General features: G+C 38.5%; 1 pseudogene across 1 annotated transcript; it reads left to right on the top strand.

Moving 5' to 3' along the window:
* Positions 1-1312: 1312 nt before the first annotated feature.
* Positions 1313-1788, top strand: LOC308421022 (low molecular weight phosphotyrosine protein phosphatase-like; annotated as a pseudogene). Its single transcript has one exon. The product of its transcript is annotated as a low molecular weight phosphotyrosine protein phosphatase-like (transcript).
* Positions 1789-7856: the final 6068 nt, after the last annotated feature.

The raw sequence follows: 7856 nt of genomic DNA, 5'->3' as shown, positions 1-7856 counted from the left end.
AAGAAGCTATCGATCCAAGCATTACGACGTTTAGAGATGAGACAGTCTGTCTAGTCTGCATTGAATTACTGGCGATTCATTTTGTGAGGTGTTCTTTGCCACATTTGTCCAAGGAGAGGGATTAGTATTGTCCTCTTTCATATGGATGTCTCAAAGCAGTGTTCTCTAAGAATGAATTTCACTAACATTTTCATAAATGTATGTAACATATTTGATTCATATTCATCTTCTTTTGCCTTTTCTTGTTTTCCGCTGTCTTCTCTTGGTTCCCTTCTTCTCTCCAATTATTCTCCCTCCTACTGTCATCTCTTTCTAGAAATTTGAACCAATTAGTCTAATTGGGATTATTTATAGGAGCATGGGTGACATATTATTTTCAGAAGCAAGATCCAGTGGTTACATTACTGAGAAAAATGTTTCTCTCTCTCTCCTAGTAAACATTCTCACTGAAGGGTGGGGTATTAGACAATCTCCTTACCATGAAACCATGTTGATGAACTTCATGTTATACAGGGCTTGTTTAGGTAATCATAGCTGCAGAATGTTCAGGAATGTTATGGCCATGCCATGCCTGGAAGATGCATTTTACTCTGGCTCTTACATTTTTTTCCTGCCCTGCTACTACAAGGTTCCCTAAACTTTGAAGGGACTGATGTCTGTGTTGTATTTAAGGCTTAGCATTCAATTCTATCCAATTCCCACTGTGAAAATTTCTCAAGAAGCCAATATTACTACCACACAGCCCAGACACGCACTCCACAATATGCACTCAAATGAATTTATATATTTGCATAAGCATGGTTAATGTTGCTCCATTCATAGTGCCAAGGAAATGGAATCAGTTTAAAGAGACATTAACTGATGAGTGAATAATAAAAATTTAAGCACTCAAATTTTATTTAGTCATAAGGAAAATTGAACTTTGGAGTACAATGGATGAAACCAGAAAAATGTATGAAGTAGAGAAATCTGGGTTCCAAAAGATCAACATCACATGTTCTATCATGCAAGTCATTACCATATGGCCTACTACATATGTTGATCAAAAACACATCACCTGTGAAGAACTAGTAGAGGATGTCTGGGAGTGGGAAAAACAAATAATTGGGAAATCAGATTGTGGGTCCAAGCTGGCAGCCTATATTTTGCTCTAAGACAGATTTGCAGACTGAGTTCTCTCTGTTCTGCTTTCTCTGGAGATCTTCAGACAGCTCTTTCTCTATGTTTTTCTCTAGACAGTTCTCCAAGCAGTTCTCTCTTGCTGTTCTAAATATTCTCTAGGGTTTCTGGGTGCCAGTGTCTGCACTGAAACATGACAAAGGTTGGGTCCAAGTCAGTGCTGTTTGTGTGTCTTGGTAATATTTGCCAGTTATCCATTGCAGAAGCAGGGTTCAAAAAATTGGTCACTGATGAAAAGTTTTCAGATAATTGGGCCGTTGACAGCAGCACAGTTTCCAACAGGAACATGGCCTGACCCCCAGACCCAAGAGCTGTCAGTTGCTTATGAAATTATGGCATTAGCATAGCCCATAAGGCAAGACAGATTATATGAGAAGAGTTTGCCTCATTCGATTATATACTATGTATGGATAAAAGCAATCTGAGAGACTGAATAGAAAAAGCAGTGAAGATAAAAGCTGCAAAGCTAAAATTGAGCTACTTGGGAGCCATGATCCACAGAAACAGCTCATTATTGAAGACCCCTATTATAGAAATGACTCTGACTTCAAGATGGTATACCAGCAATGCCTTAGATGCTGCAAGGCTTTCCTGGAGAAGACTCACTAGCTGTTCCTACCCCAACCATTGAGCAACTCACTCACCCCTGCTATGCTTAAGGGTGGTGACAATCCTTAGTCCCATACTCCACCTCTCTTTTCAGCTGACTTACTGTATATCTTTAAGATAATTGTAGGTGGAAATTAGACATATGTTCAGAAGGAAAAAAAAAACATTTAAATTGGACAGTTTGAGCTGTGGATAAGCATTCTTAGACTAACTAAATCGCTGAACTTGGCCATAATTACAAAATAATGGAACAAGCAAATATGGAACAAAAGAAACCCAATAAAGTAAGAATGACCTACAAGGTCTAGGTCAGCCTTTGAGCCCAGCGAGCCTGGGTAGTCTGGTCTAACTGCAGTGCATGAGAGCATCCAGTGGTGCTGTCTGCTTGCCTTATACCTCTCTATTCTAGACTCTTAACTGTGACAATATCTCCATTCATCGCAGTCTTTCATTTAACACTGGAAGAGTTTAAACTCAGACACAGTGTGGGTATCAGGTATTTGAGAGGGGGAGAAGCTGGATATAATGAGGGGCCTGGAACTCTAGAAAGCCATCCTGGAATATACAGTGACATCCTGTCTAAAAAAGAATTAAAAATAATAAAAGATTGGAGTCACAGATTGGTAAAATTAACAGCTTTAATAGTACTTTGTTTTGTTTAGTTTTTTCAGCTTTTTGAGCCACGTTGCTTTAAAAAAAATAAATGTGCTTAAATAGCGGTATGTGTTTCTGAGTGTTCTCTATTAACATTTTACAAAATTACAGGCAAGTATAAGTAATTTTGGTGTATTTTCAGAAAAGGGACCTCAAATTTATATAGTTGTATATCAGAAAGGATTCTGAAGTAAACTGGGATGTCATCAAATACAAAATAAAATAAAATATTCTCTGGATAGCTCATCTTTTGGCATTTATAAGCCCAGTCTTTTATTTTAAATATCAATATATTATTTACTCCAGGTTCTCCTTGATTATCCTGTGAATCATCATCCCAAGACACCATTGATTCTTAGGAGAGAGCAATCACACATTTTTTTTTAACAAATGTTAAAGAAGTCAGAAGTTCTGTCTGTCTCTGTTAAGCATAAAGGATAAACTAACTGGGTAGAATCCTTTCCAGAAATTATGATTTCTACCATTCCTGGGCCTGGACCTCAATTCCCTGTCCTAGGCTGACCTTGAACTCAGGAATCTATCTGCTGTTGTAAGAATAAACAAAAAAAACTTATCTGGGTGGGATCTCCTGAAATCACCACTCCCCAAATCTCTCCCACTGTCTCTCTGTTTCTCTCCTTCTATCTCTCTCTGTCTCTATCTCTCTTCTTTCTTTCTCTTTAAATTAAATACTGAGTTTATTTCACATGTATACTTTTGTCTCCCTACCATTTCCACATATGACCATCAATATTATCTCCTTCCTTAGTATCTTTCTGACTAGTTGGCTCACAGTATAGTTGGTTTTGTTCTTTTAGATTTTTGAAACTCCTCATATAATCCATATTGTATTCTTATATTTTACATAGTTAAGAAATTATATATTTTCAAACTCATATTTTTAGATCTATTCCTAAGCTTTAAGGGCTGTCCTGAAGGTCCCAGGGTCACACCTTTGCCTCCCAGCCTCATGCTATCTCGGATTATCATGGAGGCATTAACATTAACAGGAAGGATATTTCTTAGAGGAATTGAAAATATGTACATTATTACACAAACGAACCTATGTCCATAGAAGCAATCAACTCTTGTAGAGGCCCTCACCTGCTGGTCTTGTCGTAGGGACAGGAACCACGTCATTCCACCCCTACCAAGGCCTTGCCAGACTTGCCAATCATCTATCACATATGTAGATCAATACGACATATTATATGATATAAGTAGCTCAATGCTACACATTTTAGCACTATGTAAACAAACATCATATATTCTATCTTGTATGTAGATCAACACTACATATTCTATCACATATGTAGCTTGTACATCCATAAAGGTCTCAAAACAAATTATATTATTTAAAATAATGCTGTTTCCTATTAGAGAGCTAGAATTTTATTAGCCAATACTCTCTGTAGAGTTAAAGTGACTTTCAGTCTCTTAAATGAACCATTTTCCTATCTACTCTTTATACCAGGAGGAGAGTGAAAAAGCTTAAGATAGACATGTTCCATCAAAAATATAAATTAAATAAAATAACTTTTCTAAAACCCTTAGAGCCAGAAGTCAGCCAAATTCTTTCTTGCTGGCAGAGGTTGTATATTTAATTTCCTGTGTTAAATTATTGATAATGTATTTCTTTTTACTCAATTTTCTAGTATGTCTGAACACTTAGCTTTACTATGGGTCTTTATCCTTAGTTCACATTTTATTTTAGCCCATGAAAAAGATTAATAATTTAAAGTTTGTAGTTACATGTGATTAATCTACTTTGGGTAATTTACAACTCAATGTTGGTAGTTGGAAAAGGAACTGTTGGGATTCTGTAAACCCTACCTCTCAGTTACCTAGTAACAGCCAGGTATACCCCACCCCTCAATTACCTGGCAGTAGCCAGGTATGCTCCGCCCCAGTGACCTGACACTATAAAAGGGGCTGCTTGCCCCCTCCTTGCTCTCTTGGCCTCTCTTGCTGCCTTGCTCTCCCACTCCTACCCCTCCACTTCCCTTTCCCTTCCCCCTCTCTCCCCACGTGCTCATGGCTGGCCTCTACTCCTCTACTTCTCTCTCTCTCTCTGCCTCTACCACCCTCTTAACTCTCCCATGACCTGAATAAACTCTATACTGTTTATAAGTACTATACTGTTGTGTAGCTGGTCCCTCAGGAAAGGGATTCAAAACATGGACCCCCAGAGGCATCTCCCTTGCCCTCAGGCCTCTCTGCACCTCCATGGGCCATATGCCCCCCACTCTCTTCATCCTTCCCCTAACATTGGTGCCGGGACTCGGATCATTATCCTTTCACAACATTGGTACCCTGTGACTCTTCCTTTCAGTGACTTTTCCTTTCAGGAACTTTGTTTGTTTTTAGGTGTTGACTATGGAAAGAGAGCGTCCTGATTTGTCTAAAGTGTGGATAAGCTGTCCATCAATCAACATAGCTGACCCATGTGCACATATTAAGGCGAGGATTCTATATAAGTTTTGCTTACTGGTTTTAGTAGATTATTAAGCAAAGATGCTTAAAGAGACTTGTGAAAACACCTGGTAGTCAGGTGACTTCTGCTTACTGTGCAATAATGAGAAAAAAAATTCTCCCACAATACAAATGACAGTTGATTAAGATAACTGCATATGCTCACTTCAGAAAATGACTGAAACTGTCAAAAATCTTCGCCTTTTCTCTGAGCTAGTGAGGTATTAAGTGAGAAAAGGGACATTTTATTTTTCTTCACTTTAGTAGACTTGACTAAAGTGTTTTTGTTTTGTAAGACTCAGAGTGAGTCAGATCTAGCTTAGGTCCTCTGGATGCTGTGAAGGAAGTAGTGTCTCTGTCATGTTTGTATCATATCTTAAAAAGCGCTGCTCTCCAATTTGTGTTTTCTGAATTCTCTTGGGTATGGAGTTTGCCTTGGAATATGTTTTCCCTTGCACTAACGAAAAGTGGCTCTCCCTCTCCCAACAGCTATCAACTGACAATATGTCCTTAGCTAGGAGTAGTGCTCCATGCTCCCCTTCCCTACACCATGCTGGGATTTTGTAGAGCTTGAGCCTTTTCAGGTTTGTAAATGCTATTACAACTGCTGTGAGTTCATAAGTACAGTTGTTCTGGTGCCTAGAAAACACTACTGTTATCTATCATCTCTGGTGCTTGCAGCCTTTCTTCTGTTTCTTCCACAATGTTTCCTGTGCCTTGGGGAGAGGAGTGGGATATGGATGCCAGCAAGAGCAGAGACAAATGGACAACAAGCAAAACTTCCTTTTTCCATATCCTGTTTTTATAGGCTGAGACCAGAAGGTCTGGACCATGATTTACAATGGCTCTTCTCACCTCATATGATTCAGACTTAGGATGGGTATCCCCATCTCAAACAATCTAATCAAGAAAACCTCTCAGCCCAGATGTGAGTTTTTAGCTGATTTCAGATGTTGTCAAGTTGACAACCAATGGTACCTTCAATGTTGTATACTACAGTGCTGTTTTGTTGTGGTGTTATTGTTTTCTTCATTTCCTTCGATTAACTGTTATAGAATTGTTTGTGTCTGCCTTGTGTCCTCTTTGGTGTGTTTAATTTTCTCTTCAGACCAGAGTAGTTCTTGTAGTGGCCTATGTGTATCTGAATTTGTTGTTATAAATATCTTAGATGTGTTTTTAAAATGGAAATGTTTTTTGTGACTACAGCTGATAGTTTTATAGAATACAATAACCTGATATGTTGAAACACATCCCATGGGGAAGCACCAATGCCAGGCACTGTTAATGTTATTTCATTATGCTTACAGACAAGAGCCTAGCATAACTGTCCTCTGTGAGGTTATATGAAACAGATATAGATACCCACAGCCAATCTTTGGACAGAGATGAAGAACCCTTATACAAGAGTTGAGGGAAAAATTAAAGGCCCTGAAGGAATGGGAACCCCACAGAAAGACCAAAAATGTCAACTAACTTGGACCACTGGAAGCTCCCAAAGACTGAGCCACCAACCAAAGAGGATGAATGGACTGCATTGAGACCTACATGTGTAGCAGAAGATTGCCTTGTCCTGCCTCAACAGGAAAAGATGAGCATAATCCCGCAGAGACTTGATGCAACAAGATGAGAAGGTATGGGGGGGCACGGTCTCAAAGGATGGAGGAAAGAGTTGTTGGGAGGGTTAACATTTGAGATGTAAATAAACATATAAATTAATTACAAAGAAAAAAACTAGTGTGCCATCTGTGGTGTTTCAATTTTTTTAATTAATTTATTTTTTACATTCCAATTTCTGCCCCCTCTCAGTTTCCCCCTCACAGATTCCCTCCTCCCATCCCCCTTCTATTTTTCTTTTGAGAGGGTGCCCTTCTCCATGGGCATCTCCCTATCCTAGTCCATCTATTCTCTCCAGGGTTAGGTGAATTCACTCCCATTGAGACCAGATAAGGCAGCCATACTGGAGAACAGATTTCACAGACAGCGAACAGCTTTAGGGACAACCTCTGCTACAGTTGTTGGGGAAATCACATAAAGACTGAGCCTACATATGTGTGAGGTCTCAAGTTAGGCCTGTTATTGGTTGGCAATTCTCTCAGTCATTGTTCCATCTTGGTTCCGGCATTTCTTTTAGATAGGACAAATTTTGGGTAAATAGTTTTGTGAGTGGGTTGGCATCCTGATCTCTTTGTTAGAAGTTCTGCCTGGCTATAGGAGGTTGACTTCATAGGGTTCATATCCCTATATCCCCACTGTTAGGCATCTTGGCTAAAGTCATCTTTAGGTATTTAAGCATTCTTAGCACCTACCCCATCCCCTGGCCATTCCTGTTTTCAAGTTTTCATTGAAAAGTCATTTATTCTGTATGTAACTTTGTCTTTGTTGCTTATAGCTTTTATATAATACATATGATTCTATATACATTTAGATTTCTATAATATATTCTTTTTGTTATGTAAATTCTGTGTTTTTATTATTAGGTGATACAAAATGTTTTTTTCTGGTCCTGTCTTTTATATATTCTGTATGCCTCTAAGACCTTGATAGACGTTTATTTTCTTATATTTGGGAACATTTATTATATGGTTTTTGTCGAAAATATTTTCTGTACCTTTGACATACATTTCTTCATCCTTTATGCCTAAGGTTAGGCGGCTTTATAGTGTCCCCGATTTCCTGCACATTTTATACCTGTTTGGTTTTGGTTTGGTTTTCATTTAACATTTGGCTCTGTGACTCACTCTCTTTACCTTGTCTTCAACAGCTGATATTCTCTTTACTATTTTATCCAGTTTATTGGTGTGTGTTTCTTCTGAGCTCTCTGTTTGACTTCCTGCAGTTTTTGTTTCTAGTTTTATGCTTGTTTTGTTTTTCTCCACAGAGTCTGACAGTTAAATTCCATTTTTATATTTTTTCATTCAACTGTTTACATTTCCACAGTGACA

Source organism: Micromys minutus, assembly GCF_963924665.1.
Source record: "Micromys minutus genome assembly, chromosome: 5".
Lineage (NCBI taxonomy): Eukaryota > Metazoa > Chordata > Mammalia > Rodentia > Muridae > Micromys > Micromys minutus.
This window is presented reverse-complemented; position numbering and strand designations above follow the sequence as displayed.